Below are 17,068 nucleotides of genomic sequence, written 5' to 3'. Positions count from 1 at the left end.
TGTTAATCTGTCACCCAACAGTGTTACCTATCTTGCCAAAAATATTAATAGTAACCTCAGACTTTTCGGAAATGAGGCAGTTATGTATGGTGAAGTACTGTCTGAAAAAAAGCAACACAAAGGAAGTAGGACTAAGAAAGGATATTGAACGTATATGACAAAGACCAGCACGAATGGTAAACCTGAACTGATAGACGCAAGACAGATGCAAATTATCCCGTGAAAGCTTGCTTAATAAAATTCGGCGAACCACCTTGCAGTGAGGAATCTAGAAGTGTATTGTAACCCCCTACGTATCGCTCCCGTAGGCATCACGCTGACAAGATTAAATTACAGCGCGGACGGAGACGTTTAAGCAATCATTCTCCCGTGCTCTGTGTGCGAATGAGCTGGTACAATGGGATGTGTCCTATGCTATGCACTTTAAAGTGGCTTGCAAAGTGTATACTGCACGTCTTTGCAGAAATATGATTCACTGATGAATATTTGATCAACGAAAGCCAGTACATTGCACTGGACGGCGATTGTTCCACTGAAATTGAAGAAACACCGAATCTACCCCAAGGGAGCCTAACAGAACCTCTAAATTTTCAATATATAGAGGGTGGACAAAAATATGGAAACGCCAAGCAACACATTACCGCGCATAATGAGACATAGGAAAACTTTTGCCATTCACTAACAGCTTACAGTCATCTCCAAAAGGGTAAATACAGCCCCTGTATGGTTTTCAAGGGAATTTTATACAATTTTTCCTGCAAACTAGTGGGAAGTTCAGGCAACGATGAGTGGGATGGATACCGATGACGCGCCCTTGTCTCTAAAGTAGACCACAAAGGCTCATTATTTTTTAATTCTGTAGACTGTGGAGGGCAGAGGAGATGCGACAGTTCATCCTTGTGTTCGCAGAGCTAGTCCTCCACGATGCGTGCTGTGTAATAGGGACCTCGTCGTCTTGGAATACAGTATCACTACTTGGGAACAACACTCCACTATGTGGAGGACCTCACCAGCCAAAGTGATCACACAATCCTTGGCAGTAACGCGGCCTTGAAGAGTAAACATGGGCGCGTGTGACATACGACTTGGCTGCTCAAATCGTCAACGAAGTCCCGCTGTTTTACTCTTGGTTCGTAAACTCGGCAAGGAATTGTAAACAGTGCGAAACAAGACTTATCCGACGAAAATACTTTCTTCCATTATCCCACAGTATAGTTTTATAGCCTCTGCACCAAAGTTTCGCAATTACGGCGATTTGCATCACTAATGAGTGAGATTGGAATTCCAACTGCCTGAGAAATTTCCTGCTTATGGTGCTCCCTTCGAGTTGTTTTGGTGCTGCCACTGTTCGAGACTGCGACATTGAATTCTGCAATGATCTTTGCAGCTGTCGTTCTCTTATTTTTCCTCACAATCCTTTTCAGTGATCGTCTGTCACGATCACTCAACTGATAGTTTCGTCCGTGTTGTGACTGAGTGGTTGATGTTTTTCCGCTTCCCCTGTATGCGGTACAAATATTCCGTAGGGTGCCTCCTGAAACAGCAAACACTTCGGTTACCTTAACTAAGGAAGCATATTTCATACGGGCGCCAACAATTTGCCCAAGCTCGAACTCACTTAATTGTTCATCTGTTCAAATGGCTCTGAGCACTATGGGACTTAACATCTGTGGTCATCAGTCCCCTAGAACTTAGAACTACTTAATCCTAACTGACCTAAGGACATCACACACATCCATGCCCGAGGCAGGATTCGAACCTGCGACCGTAGCAGTCGCGCGATTCCGGACTGAGCGTGTTCAACTGTGTGTGAATTCCTAAGGGACCAAACTGCTGAGGTCATCGACCCCTAGACTTAAACACTACTTAAACTAACTTATGCTAAGAACAACACACACGTCCATGCGCGAGGGAGGACTCACTCAATTCCTACATGGTACACTCACGACTACACAGAACACTGTTATGATCACAAATGACACTTGAAATACATTGAGGATATTGCAGACATTCCGTTCGTGGACAAAGACAAGGGCGTAACCAGCAGGCTTGGATAGTATCAGCGTCTATGTTCAAGCATGCATTTGTCGTGCTGTTTTAGTATACTTGTCCAAGCCATGTACTTAAGAGCTTTATCAGATTAGAAGTTGCACCACTATAAGATCGGTGGCTGGCAATGCTGCTGCTTACGGGAAAGTGGCGTTGTTGGACAACCGCAAGAAATTGCAACAAGGCTTCAACAAAATTTCAAAAGTGTGTAATTAAAGGCATATGTCTTTAAATATGGATAACAAAGAAGAAGAACCCGAAAGCAAACGTTACAAGATTAGTGTTGAAGTCCTTGAGAACATCACATCGCATAAGTATTTAGGGGTAATAATAAGAAACGACTATGTAAAATCATTATTAACGAAGGTGAACAGATGACTTAGATTTATTGGAGCAGGAAGGAAGATTAAGGTTTAACGTCCCGTCGACATAGAGGCCATGAGACAGAGGACAAGCTCGGATTGTTTCAAGGGAAAGGGGGGGGGGGGGGGAGGGAATCGGGTGTGCCATTTCAAAGCAGCCATTCCAACATTTACCCTTTTCTCGCACTACATCCTGTGCACCATGGATGGAGGACAACGGTAAGGCTCCGTCTTCCTAGATTTCGCAAAGCGTTTGATACTGCCTGTTGTTACTGAACGTACGAGCGAACTAAATAGGTGTCATGAAGACTTCCTAAGTAATAGAACCCAGTACGTTGTTGCCGACAGCGAGTGCTCATCAGAGAGCGAGGGTATCGTCAGGAGTGCCCCAGGAAAGTGTGACAGGACTGTTCTTATTTTCTGTGTACATAAATGATGTGACGGATAGGCTGACCAGCTACATGCCGGTAGGGTCATCGTTGAGTGACTGAAAGAGGATAAAAGATGACATACACAAAATTTCTAGTTGTCGTGATCAACAGCAGCTTGCTCTAAGTGCAGAAAAAATATGTTAGTGTAGATGAGTATGAAAAGCAAACTCGTCATGTTCGTATAAAAATTGATTGTGTGCTGATTAAAACAGTCGCGTCGATTAAATATCTAGGAGTGACTTCGCAAAGCGATTTGAAATGGAACGATCACGTAAACACAGTAGCAGGGAAGTCGAACGGTCGACTTCGATTTACGAGGAGAATTTTAGGAAAGTGTGGCTCATCTGTAAAGGAGACCACTTTTAGGATACTAGTACGACGTACTTTCGTGTATTGCTCTAGTGTTTGGGATCTACGCCAGGTAGGATTAAAGAATGACATCGAAGCAATTCAGGAGCAGGGACGCTAGAATTGTTACCTGTAGGTTAGGTGAACAGACGATTGTAGCATAGACGCTTTGTGAGCTCTATTGCGAATCCCTGAAGGGGAAGCGATTTCTCTTCCTAAAGCACTATTGAGAAAATTTAGAGAACGGACATTTGATGCTGACTGCAGAACGGTTCTACTTCAGCCAAAGTACAGTTTGCGTAAGGATCACGAGGATATGATAAGAGACATTAGGGCTCGTACTGAGGCATGTAGTCAGTCGTATTTCCCTCGATGTCAGAATGGAACAGGAAAGGAAATCACTGGTAGTGGTACAAGGTATTCTCCGCCACGTACCTTACGATGGCTGCTGGAGCGTAAAAGTAGATGCAAGTGGATCGACTTATGGAAATGAGGGAAAATCTAAATCTGGATGGCCAGATGGAGATTTGAGTAGCCGTCCTCTCGAATGCGAGGCCGTTGTGGTAACCACGCCGCCACCTTGCGCTGTATTTGCTGAATGGTTTCCTGGAAAATGTAGTGAATCACTAAAGGGAGCCCATACAAAACGCAGGTGCGACTGTTTCTATTGCTCTAGTGTTTGGATTTCTTTTCAACTAGGCGCGATAACAGACATCGCTCGAGTTCAGTGACGCGCTGCTAGAATTGTAACAGCGTGTGAAAGAGATAACAGAAGACAAGAAAGGCCTGTCAGACTTAGCCAAGTATACCTCGTTCGTTAAACGACACCTCCGGCTAGCTAATGGCTGCACACTTGCTGTGGGGCCTGTTCCTGCGCCCACTAAACTGCAAAAGACTCGCCTAAAACACTGGAAAATAACACATCCACTCCCCGCACCCGTGCCCACACGGCCAGAGCAACTTGCATCACAGAGAAGCACTGACTACCAACTTCCGGAATTTTATTTTATTTTTAGCTATTTACACGTTCCGTGGAGCCACGTGAGCCGAAGCTACTTAGTCGTGAACGAGTCAGTAAAAAGTTTACAGTTTTCTGGTTAGAAAATTTATAAATACGGAGTTAAAGAATTGATAAAACAGGAAAACAGAATATATGTAACAAATGCCCATCGCCGTTGGATAAGTCAAATCAGAATACCAAGTTATGCAATTGCCCGCTTGGAATAATGGGACTACATGTCACGGTTTACGTTTTCACACACGAGGGAATAATTAGCATTGTTCTGATGCCACACAGCCCCAGTACGATACGTACGGAATGGCTGATGCGAGAGACAGTTGTGTGAAAAAAGCGCCATAGCAGAGGGCGTAGTACAGAGGCAAACACAACCAATAAGGAATGAGTAACGAGCACCAGCAGTAAGATCACAATTAAATACTGGCTTTTCTCGAGACAAGTAAAATGGCGAATATCTAAATAAGTAAGTTTCAGACCATACGTTTACAGGACTTTCTTCTTTTAGATGTGACTAGATTGTCTCCCGAAAGTATTTGGCACACTCTTTCTACACATCCAGTTGATGTATTCCCTATCTGTTTGGTGGACATTCTCCTTTATGACTGCTTGAACTCTATTGAGGACTCTTTCAGTGATCTGTCTGCATCTCTGTGGAGTCTTCCACAAAAGCCGAAACCAGAGACGGTAGTGATGTTGGGCGCTGAGGTTTGGACGGAAATCGACGTTTTAGCTCATCCCAAAGATGTTTCATTGTGTTCATGAAGTCCCATTGGGCAGGTCAGTCCATTTCAGAAATGCTGCTGTCTACAGATCATTGCCACACGGATGCTGCTTTATGAAAGGTTGCATTGTCCTGCTGATACGATCATCATCTCCCCTGTACGTAGTACAAAATGCTCTAAACCGTGTTCTATCCTTCCTCATCTAGCCTTTTCTTAAGCACGATAAGGGGACTTCACCCTAAGTACGAGAAACACTCCCATACCCTTACACTACTTCCTCCATCCTTCACTGGCATTACACGTGATGGTGCGTAGCGTTTTTCAAGCTTTCACCAAACCCAAACCCTTTTATCGGATTGCCAAAAGGTACACCGTGATTCATCATTCCAAATCATTCGTATCCAGTCACTCGCTGTCGGGTGAAGTCGCCGTTTACAGCATCGTCTACAGAAATTATTTTTAACTACGCAATTTCATTGTGCTTTATGGTCTGCTTGTAGCACTCTGTAGCTCACGAGTGATTCCTTCCGCTGACTTCATGCTCGACGGTTCCTTGATATCACTACAGGACGTCTGGCTGGTCTTGGTTTAGTTGAGGCTGTCCTTCGGGCTTCCCCTTCACTATCACATCACTTGGGCAGCTTTAGAACGATTGAAATTTCAGCATTGGATTTTTTTATTCAGGTGACATTCAGTGACTAGTCCACATTCGAAGTCACTGAGCTTTCCGGACCGAATCGTTCCGCTGTTAATGCTTTACTACTGACAGCACTATTTTCCCCGCTTCGTATTAGACTGGGAAGTTCTCCTTTCGGTCAGTTCGGCATTACATACTTTGGCGCAGATAGTGTGTATGTAAGCATATCATTCACAGAAACTTTGATACCGAGCATATAGTGAGTAACGACGACTGAAGAAAATCGTTCAACGTGACAGAACTGCAACCCTTCCTCAAATTCCTGCAGATCTCAGTGCTGGGCCATCAACAAGTGTAAGCGTGCGAACCATTCAACGGAACATCATCGACATGGGCTTTCGGAACCCAAGGCCCACTCGTGTACCGTTGATGACTGCCCGACACCAAACCGAAGAGCGGCAGGAAGACCGTCGTGTGTACGCCCCAGGACAGTGATGGGAGATCCACTGAAGTGCCATAGAAACTGGTATAGCCATGCGTACTCAAATACAGAGATATGTAAACAGGCAGAATACGGCTCTGAGGTCGGCAACGCATCTAAGACAACTGTCTAGCGCAGTTGTTAGATCGGTTACTGCTGCTACAATGGCAGGTTATCGAGATTTAAGTGAGTTTGAACGTGACGTTATGGTCGGCGCACGATCAAATAGCTCTGAGCACTATGGGACTTAACATCTTAGGTCATCAGCCCCCTAGAACTTAGAACTACTTAAACCTAACTAACCTAAGGACATCACACAACACCCAGCCATCACGAGGCAGAGAAAATCCCTGACCCCGCCGGGAATCGAACCCGGGAACCCGGGCGTGGGAAGCGAGAACGCTACCGCACGACCACGAGATGCGGGCGGCGCACGATCGATGGGATACATCTCCGACGTAGCAATAGTGGGAGTTTTCCCGTACGACCATTTCACGAGTGTATCGTGAATATCAGGAATCCAGTAAAACATGAAATCTCCGACATCGCTGCGGCTGGAAAAAGATTCTGCAAGAACGGGACCTACGACGACTGAAGAGTCGTTCAACGTGACAGAAGTGCAACACTTCCGCAAATTGCTGCAGATCTCAATGGTAGGCCATCAACAAATGTCAGCGTCCGAACCATTTAATGAAACATCATCGATATGGGCTATCGGAGCCGAAGGCCCACTCATGTACCGTTGATGACTGCGTGACACAAAGCTTTACACCACGCCTGGGCCCGTCAACACCGACATTGTACTGTTGATGCCTGGAAGCATGTTGACTGGTCGGACGAGTCGCGTTTCAAATCGTATCGAGCGGATGGACGTGTTCAGATACGGAGACAAACTCTTGAAACCATGGACCCTATGTTTCAGCAGGGTCCGTTCAAGCTGGTGGACGCTCTGTAATGATGTGGGGCATGTGCAAATGGAGTGGCATAGGACCCCTGATACATAAAGATACGACTCTGACAGGTGACGCGTACATAAGCACCCTGTCTGATCACCTGCATCCATTCATGACCACTGTTCAATCTGACGGATTTGGGCAATTCCATTAGGACAACCAAAATTGCTACAGAGTGGCTCCAGGAACACTCTTCTGAGTTTAAGCACTTCCGCTGTCAACGAAACTCCCCGGACATGAACATTATGGAGCATATCTGCAATGCCTTGCAACGTACTGTTCAGAAGAGATCTCCACCCCCTCGTACTCTTACGGATTTACTGACAGTTCTGCAGGATTCATGGTGTCGGTTCCCTCCAGCACTACTTCAAACATCAGTCGAGTCCATGCCACATCGTGTTGCGGCACTTCTGCGTGCTCGCGGGTGCCATGTATGATATTAGGCAGAGGTACCAGTTTCTTTGGCTCTTCGGTGTAGTCACAGCCTATATTCCAATACTCTTATAAGTACAGCTACAAATCTATTTGTTTGACAATACGTCTCGCACACTGTCCCTATGACAACATTAACTAAGTTGTCTGTGAGTCCATGTTTCGTCTGAATAAAGTCGACGCTCCAATTCTGATGCTTCATGTTTCAGTACAAATGTAACGTAGTATGTCTTTTCAGTAACTTTCGCTTCGATTGCATATGATGACTTTTTGTTTCTGGCACCTATGAAAACGAGAACCCATAGGCAGAAAAATTTCTCTTGGAGAAGCCCAGTTCTCTACGATAGAAACTGATGTTTTTGCGAGGTTCGTGTTGTTCATATCGCCGAAATTGCTGAATAATATCTCATTTATTCACATCACTAACGGGATTCTTATTGAGTGGGACATTTCGCGCCATTGTTCTGTAAGTTGGCAGTACTTACCAACGATGTAAGGAATACCCAACAGGCGGCAGCATACTACAGGGAAGCGAAACGCGACCACAATACCTGTTCAAAATGGCTGCCCCACTTGAGACATGTACCAAGAAAGAACAGCGTTCAGTCACTTGTCAGGCCCGAATCTAGGGACGGGGAGGGGTAAACCGAGGTATCTGCCCCAGGCAACGATTTCAGGGGACGTGAAATTCATATTCTTGAAGAATAAAAACCTTCTTTCACAAATCGCCTACCATCCAGCGCATGTTGGTTTGTCGATTATTCACATCATTTTGAAACGCATCCCTGTTGGTTTTTGAACATATTTGAACACATTTAAGTTGATTTCTGAACGAATCGTAAGTTGATTTTTGAACGCGCGCGTAGTGTACGTGATGTCTGCCAGGGGGATCCCAGTCGCATCAAGAAATAAAAAAAACTTCCCCGCAGGGAAAAGGAGACACGGCTATACGAATTGAGCCGAATAAATCCGAACGAGTGAACACCAATCGCTATTTGTGTATGTGGTTGACTGGGTGTGCGAATGATTAGCGTTATAATTATTAGTGAAAGCCAGAGTGGAAATTAAGACTAACAGGAATGACAGGTAAGAAAGATTACATATTACCTACTTGGCGTGCCCAAAAAATGAAATTTTTACAGAAAACTATTGCCAGATCGCAGCACTACTAAAAGCCAGTTATACAGTCCCCGATTAGCAGTCGCTTAAGTTCTATTATCGGAACAGTGCGGAAAACGCGTTTAACGAATACGCAATGACGCTTGACCGGAAAATAAACGCGGGATAACTAAGCCAGTGATTCTGGCAGGACCGCGACCGCAACGAGTGAAGTAAAGGAGGGGTTACATTAGAACGTCAACGGCACTTTGAACCACTGCTGAAAACGCTAGGTTGCAGCTATGGAGGGCAAGGACTTACCTTCCCCCTGGCTGGAAAAAAATGTTTCAGAAGCTCTGTCCTCTGTGCTGTGATGAAAAATGGACGTCTTGAAAGTCCCTGAAGAGACTAAGATCAGGAAATGGTAGATCAAACGTTAATTTGGAAAGGTGGAGCTGCTCTGCTCAAGAGGATATTCAGTGTGTCTGTGGAAAATACCAGACTCTTCATCATATGCTTCAATGTCGCCTGTTTCCAGCCTCCTGGGCAAAAGGTGAACATCAGTGAGCAGAAAATGCGTTGGAAGTAACTAAATTTGGGCTAAAGTAATACATTCATAACTATGTATAATATGTATGTTTTTTTTAAGCGAGAATAAATAAATAAATAAATGGAAACAATATAATGGCCCAATGGTCCAAAGAGCGATTTTTATCTCTCTTAAGCTTTTTTACACGTAATTACTGAAGCCAATTAGCTTTTTTTTTGTTTTTTTAATATACAGAAATCACATTTGATCGTTCTTTCTTGTAGTTACACAATTCGCAAACACAACCATGGAGTATGGTAGACCGAGAACGATGTCTCCCAGTGTAGCGTAGTCACATCCCCATGACGATTGAATATCAAACATTTATGAAAGTTTGCCACACAGAAAAATATTTATCTCTTCGCGCACTATCATAAGGCTTACATATCTTCAACTGTTATTAAATATGATGGAGGTTCACAATGCTTAGGAATGTTGATGATTATTTTCGGCCGGCCGCTGGTCGCCGAGCGGTTCTGGGCGCTTCAGTCTAGAACCGCGCGACCGCTACGGTCGCAGGTTCGAATCCTGCCTCGGGCATGGATGTGTGTGATGTCCTTAGGTTAATTAAGTTTAAGTAGTTCTAAGTTCTAGGGCACTGATGACCACAGATGTTAAGTCCCATAGTGCTCAGAGCCATTTGAACCACTTTCTTATTCTTTTTGGAAACGTGCTCTGGCCTTTTAATAGAGTCAACAACAGTTTAATGTGTTTTCTCCTCTTTTAAGGCAACAGTACTGATGTCTGTACTTAGGACGTATTTACTTTGCGGCTTTAAGATCCCAAACGTCGTGCACCTGTGTTAATCATAGTACGAATTACACAATATCATTTAGGGGATCGAATGCTTAATTGATGCACCTTAACTATTGCACGAAGTTTCTAATGAAAACTGCTGGAAAATTGTGAGTTAATTTACCTACATAGACAATTAGTTCTTAATTAGACGTAATCAGTAGCCACAGATGTTAAACTCCACTGACAAGAACGACATAATATGCAAACATAATGTTCCTCGAAAATGTGCAATTGACAAGTAATTTCCTGCAAGGGGTGAAATTATTTTCTCAGTTTCTCGAGAAACTGCGTAATGCCCCGTTACGCAACTTGGGGATGAGTTTGTTTTCGCCTATATCTCGTCGTGTTAGACATTCTACAGCGGTTTCCTCGAGCCTTCATAGTATATACACTACTTCGGTGGTGCTCGAGCCGGAGGGTGTTGGTTCGATCCTCGAGATGTAAGATACTTCTACAATATATATGAAAAATATACGATCTAATAAATGTGGATTCGCACTAGGAAAATGCAGCAGACACTGGAAAGTGGTTTACTATATTTAACACGTGCATTAAGTCTGTCCCGTCATCATGACAGAAGCGTAGGAGGCAGATGCGGCAATCCTACATTGTCGAATTTGTCTGCTGATGCAGCTATCTGTTAAGTAGCAACAAATATCACCTAGCCCAGTCGCCTTCAAAACTCTACTCGCAACCAATAATTAATTTCATAATGAGCCTCGCAAATTATTTCTATGCATCTGTTTGCGTGATATGTTCTGCCACCGAGAACAAATACGAACAGAGTTTGATTTATTCATAAAATAAAGATTGTGATAAAAATTAATTTAGTAGTTTTCATTACTTAACTTACCGTCTTTATTCGCTGTTTTTCGACATATTTCTTGGCTCAACAATTAGAGCTATATTTCTCCCTGGCGGAGGATAATCAGGTATGTACTCTGAAATAATTTGTTGCATACACTTCATCTTTGACATTTAAAATTCTTCATTATGAGACAATACAATTTCAGTATTCAAATATGTTTGGATCTCAGAATACCACATATGCACAGTAGGGAAGATAAGATTCCCGACAACTTCATACGACAATATCTTCTAACTACTACTAACCAAGAAGGACAAAGATAATACATATACCAAAGAAATTATTGCACCTGCCAGTTGACTTGCTTGTCGATTGTTTTAACGTTGCTTTGAAAGTTTATAACTAACAGTTTTAATGTCAGTGTCTTCAAATGTAAACAAAATTGAATAAGTAAATTTCGAAATAATTCCAACATAAGAGAGATAATTAGGTTTTCGGAAAGTTATTTGAAAACCTATTCGGTACATAAGCGCAAAAAACTATCATATTGATATCATTTAAAACTATATGGAATGCGAAATTACAATTTTTAACTTGTCTGTATCGTATAGTAAATTTAGGGAGTGATCGAGTATCAGTTTCTTTTAAAATATCGACAAGTACGTTAAATAGCGGCTCACTATCAGCTGTTACACTTTTCCTCCCTCGATGGGTACGGAGGAGGCTTGATAGGAAATTAAGACTGGAGGTCTATGTTTACAGACGTTCACATTACTTTGTCTGCAAGCCAGTCGCTTCAAGAGATGTCCAATGAATAGTAACAAAAGGTATTTGTCAAAGCTATGGTCAAAGGTATGGAAACTGTTTGTTAATATCTACAGCCCATGAACATCTATTGGATGTTGCACATCATCTTACTTTTCTTGCTTCCCCCCCCCCCCCCCCCCCCCCCCCAAAAAAAAAAAAAAAAAAAGAAAAAAACATTGGAATTTCGCCTTGCGTAAGAGATCATATGATTAGTATTGTTTTACCCTAACATGTTTCAACACGTTCTGTGCTGTCTTCAGTAAGTTTCATTTATTATCTTTTCTGTAAATTATTATGACATGATAACATTGTACGTTTATGCTGTGCTGAAAATTAGGCCAATAAAAATAATTTGGAAATAAGATAGTTATTCACACATCTCACATGATGCTATCACTTACTTATGTTGCTAGTTTTATATTTATCATGCATTCTACAGCTTTTCATCTGCAGATAGTTTTCATGTTTCTGTTTTATGTTTGTTTCAGACAGAAAATCGCTATATTATGTCGCATTATTTAAGCTGTTGCCCCTCAAACCACTGGAAAGACTGTTGCCTATCTTGAGCAACCATCTTATAATGTAACCCCTCCATAAATACCCCTTCGACGCGCTTTCACCGACTATTCGGTTATCTGTACTGAGGCATCGAAGTCTTATCATTCCGACAACGTCCATGTTTAATGGGAACTGGACTTACATTAAAATGATTTGTGACTTCGTCGCACTTAGTTTTAGTCCACACGGTAGTTGATAACGATCTGGAAATATGACTGTATAGCGTAATGTAACAAGGCTTTGTGATTTTAGTCGGCTGACAGAGATTCGTTTTCCACAATAGAACGCAAGTGGTTGGCGATAAGGGATCTTATTTTCATAAACCTAACTTAGCGTTTGCTTTATATGAACCATCTGAAGAATAACTGCTCCACTCCCTTCGTTCGAATTGGGTGAAGAAGGTTGCGTCCGCTTCGACAATGTGATAAGTAATTAAAGGGCTCGGAGGTCGGCCGCACCAGTAAACCGATAAAGGGTTGTCGGGTTCGAACTGACCTTCGGACCGCTTCACTTCATCTAACGGAAACACTTCGACGATTTCTGTATGGACATTCACACAAGAGTAGGAGCACAGTCGAGTGTTTCATTTCTGACTCAAATACGCATTTGACAGAGAGTGAAACAATTCGCAACACCATCACAAGCTCGTAACGTGACTAAATCATTTCGTTTCAGCCAAACAACATTTGGCAATGTAAACACGTACTTTATGAAAATAGCAAATTTACTGTTTAGCATTTGGCTTACTAAATTATTTTTTACAAGCACATACAGTCGAGTTGATCCATCAGTACGAGCACATGCTTTCATATACATATGTATGTGTAGGTGATAATGAAGCATATATATCTGTATACATATGTATGTATGTGTAGGTGATAATTACAGCTGGAGAAGAGGTAGTAGAGAAAAGAAGTTGAGCTACCCATTTACAGTCATAGTTGGATATCCAAAGCCAGTTAACTGCTGCAGGTATTCCATCTACCATGTCTTTCCAAGTACCTATGAATTTTCGTTTTGGGAAGTCGTTCGATATGTGCTCTAGAGTTTTCTCCGATGTTCCACAGTTGTATTGATCATCGTCGGTGATTCCCCATTCGTGTAGCGTTGCTTTTGTCACGGTGCGGCCAGATCTGACGCGGTTGAGGAAGCTCCATATATTTCTTGGTTGGTTCGCACCTGGGAGTTGGATCTACGTTAGCTAGCGTCTTATGGTCATGGAAGGACGTCCAATAATTTCTCCAGATATCTCTTAGCTTCTAGCTTTCTAAGGGCGTGATCTCAAGTCTTTACCCAGATTGGTTCTCTAGATTTTAGTCAAGTACATGCTAAACTGTTCAATATCTCATGAACTGGAAAGTCTCTGGATCGTTTGAGTTTCATCTATTCACGTGTTACTCCTTTTTGTCGTCCGAGATTTGTGTGGTGAGTACTGACACTCATGGAACTGGTGTGGATTTAAGAGTTCCTGCCACGGTCACCATCGCATCATTTAGATAGATATCTGTTTCGTGGACGTGGCTACTTCTACTCCAGAGAGAAGAACCGTATTGGATGACTGGATAGACAAGTGCTCGTGTTGCAGTTCTTAAGGTGTTTGCACTAGATCCCCAGCTAGCACCAGTGAATTCTGTGTTTGTCATTCTTTCGCTTAGGTTAAATGAGCTAATTTCTCTTTCATTGGAGTTAGGGCAATGTCCCCACTTCGTTTGTTCACCTTCTTCGAATGTATTACTTTCAGTTGCTGTAAGTAGGTCGCTGGCGTAGCTAAACTTTACAGAGTCAGTGGTGACCACATCTCTGGTGTACAAGTTAAATAAAAGCTTGGCCAAAACCGACCCCTGAAGGAGACCGTTCTTTATGGTGTATGGTTTACTTCTGGTTTCTGCAATGTTAGCAATAGAACTGTGGTCTTTGAGTTTGTAACGGTTTTATTTAGCTTATAGAGTAATCATCCAGCCACACGATGTCATACGCAGCTGTGAAGTGAATCAGTGCCATTGAGGTTTTCTTCTTCTTTTAGAAGCCGGCTTCTATAAATGATGTTAGGGCGAGAACTTGCTCGCACCAGCTTCGATTCGCACGAAATACTGCTTGGTGTAGGGTGGTTGTGGTATATATAATTGGATATTTTCAGTTACACAGTAGTCATTCCAGTATCTTGAAGCAAACACAAAAAGACGAACTGTAGTAATTTTCCCTTTACCTATTACTTCACTAACATTTAGACGTGATTCAGATAAACAATGTTTTGTGTGTGAAATCTTATGGGACTTAACTGCTAAGGTCATCAGTCCCTGAGCTTACACACTACTTAACCTAAATTATCCTACGGACAAACGCACACACCCATGCCCGAGAGAGGACTCGAACCTCCGCCGGGACCAGCGCCATAGACCGCTCGGCTAATCCCACAATGTTTTCAACTCTAGTATGCAGGTGGCACAATTTCCGTCAGGATGTGATAACCATGACTGTGTACATAACATACATCCGCCTCCTAGCCGAGGTCACTAACGCACGTTTGAGCGGTGGCTTTCCACTCTGAAGTAAACCGGTTCGTCTCCTGGAGATGGAAGATTCCACCGCCAGTCTTTAGCCGGCAAGGAGAGGAGAGGTGGAGCCGCAAACTTCCTGATCACGTCTCTGGGTCAATTCCTTAGATTAAGTTTCAAACCTGTCCGCAGTGTCTCGTAAGGTGAGGGCATGCGATAGTGTTGTTGGTGATCCGTCCGCTGGGTGAGAACGTTGCTCCCATGCTGTTCGACGAGAGTGGGCTACATTCCGAAACCAGATATCAGTGCAGGTACTCGTCACACCCAACCACACGATACAGATAAATGCTTGACACTTCGTAACAGGACGGAGGAAGGAAATACAAACCACCTCCACTAGGACACTGCCAAGAGCGGCGATGCGGGATACCTACATTTGCTCGCTTACACTCATTCCCTGATTATGATATCACTTTGACATTTTTGTCTTTGAACAGAGAACGAACAAGTCGTTTATTTTAATAGAACGAGCGCCAGTGCATGTACAGAATATCTCTCTTTTTTCCTTGGATGCTATGCCCGTAAAGGAAAGGTTGTCACTCCAGGAAATGATAGAAATCGTTGTTTATAGCATAGAAGTTTCTAATAGAAATACTAGCTGACAAACCCGGCATTGCGCGAGTAGCAATTTTACCAAATTTCTGTTAGAAGCAAAAATAAAAAAATATGATTTATGTTTGTAGTGCAGTATCTAAAAAATTTCGTTTCCATGTACTCGTGAAAACATCCTTTAACTTGTGAAACACTCGCACTAAGAAATATGAAATATACAAATTTATAAGTTCACTATCCACATTAAGTAGCGTGATCGTGCACAGTTTCTGTACTCTAGCTGCAGCTGCTCCACATGTCTACAACGCGATTTCGTAAACGTATGTGCCGCAAGGCCTCTTCATAGCTATGTACGGCTTCCGTTTCCGTCTACATTCCTTTGCGCTTCGCAGTTGTGAGCTGTCAAAGGCGTCGCCAGATGTCACAGATTTCCTTGAGTTGACTCGGCTTTAGCAGTTTTTTTATAGTAAAGAATGAAAATATTAAAACTTCATGCTGGATGTGGCAATCTTTCGCGCATCTCGGTGTTTATAACGACACATCTCCTGATCTACGTTGATACTTCACAACAAGGGTTGGGATAATTATAAGGAACAAACGCATGGAAGGTGGACCCACATATTTCGTCTTTTTTCATTTCTTGGGATATTTTTTATTGCTTAATTACATGATTACAAATTAAAAACCTTGTCAAAAATGAATAACAACGCTCACAATAGTTTAACGAACTTCAACAGAATAAATTCACTATTAAAAATTTTTAACAATTTACACCATAAAAAGCAGGGCTTAAAACGAGGTACATACCTACGTCCCAAATCTAAGTAAGAAGTCACAGCAACTAATTATCACTGCAGGTTGGTCCAACAAATTGTATTTTACTAGTGACATGAATTACAAATGACTGCCACTGAAAGTACTAACAATTCTCAAGAACGGATAAAACTTTAAACAAATAAACAACGCTCACTCAAAATACAGAAAGGATAATAAGTCACTCCACTGATTTTGGTTGTTGGATACCCCTTAACAATTCATAAACCTTAATAAAATCCCATAAGCAATAAAATACACAAGCTCTCAAAATACAAGAAAAGCTGGAATGGCCATACAATTTGAATGTAACTCCCAGCTGTTACAACCCAGAAGAAACATTGATAATAACCCTCAAGTAAGTGTACAGTCCGTCAAAATATAAGAAAGGTGACAAATTACAGTAATCAATTATCACAGCAAACTGGCTGTTACCACGCAAGTTTGACAATGAATAGAGTGAGATAATGAAAGCGCATAAAAAAGTCAACATTTCATACTCATAAGCAAAGGCCTTTAGAACTTAACACGCTCCAGAACTAACAGAACAGAGACTGCAAAATTTAAACAAGTTGTAAAATGGGAAATAGTCGTAAGGAACTTTGGACTTCCGGAACACAACTTAGGGCTCATGTGCTTGCTCAACTCTCAATATTTGAAGAGATGAAGGGTTCCCGAATTAATTGGGCGACCCTCCACCGTGATACGAACAAATACGATCAAATTTACTTAACTTGAGCTAACACGAGGCAGCTGATAGAGGCAGCTGGCTGCGGGAAAATCTAGACGGAAGTGTCGCCGCAGCAGGAAGAAAACACGTCTCTGTTCTAAGCCCAGGAAACAGGAACGCGTCACCCGCTGCCAGAACTATCCTGCCAACATGCGTCAGAAAGGAAACAGTAATGTTCCCAAATAAGGGTAAATGACAATATCTAAGGTGTCTGCACATAGAAGTCACGAGCTTGATGCTCCTTAACATTGCATGAAAACTGGCAACGTGAACTAAGACTACGTGCAAATCAAAATGCCAGAGCACACCCTCTTTTAACACTGGATT

At 42.5% G+C, this 17,068-nt stretch overlaps 1 protein-coding gene across 1 annotated transcript in view; it reads left to right on the top strand.

The window, feature by feature from the left end:
• LOC124619470 (ATP-binding cassette subfamily G member 4-like) overlaps positions 1–17,068 on the top strand; it is a 390,958-nt gene that overhangs the window by 123,041 nt on the left and 250,849 nt on the right. The gene's annotated exons all lie outside the window — the stretch shown is intronic.

This window comes from Schistocerca americana, chromosome 6 (assembly GCF_021461395.2).
Source record: "Schistocerca americana isolate TAMUIC-IGC-003095 chromosome 6, iqSchAmer2.1, whole genome shotgun sequence".
Classification (NCBI taxonomy): domain Eukaryota; kingdom Metazoa; phylum Arthropoda; class Insecta; order Orthoptera; family Acrididae; genus Schistocerca; species Schistocerca americana.
This window is presented reverse-complemented; position numbering and strand designations above follow the sequence as displayed.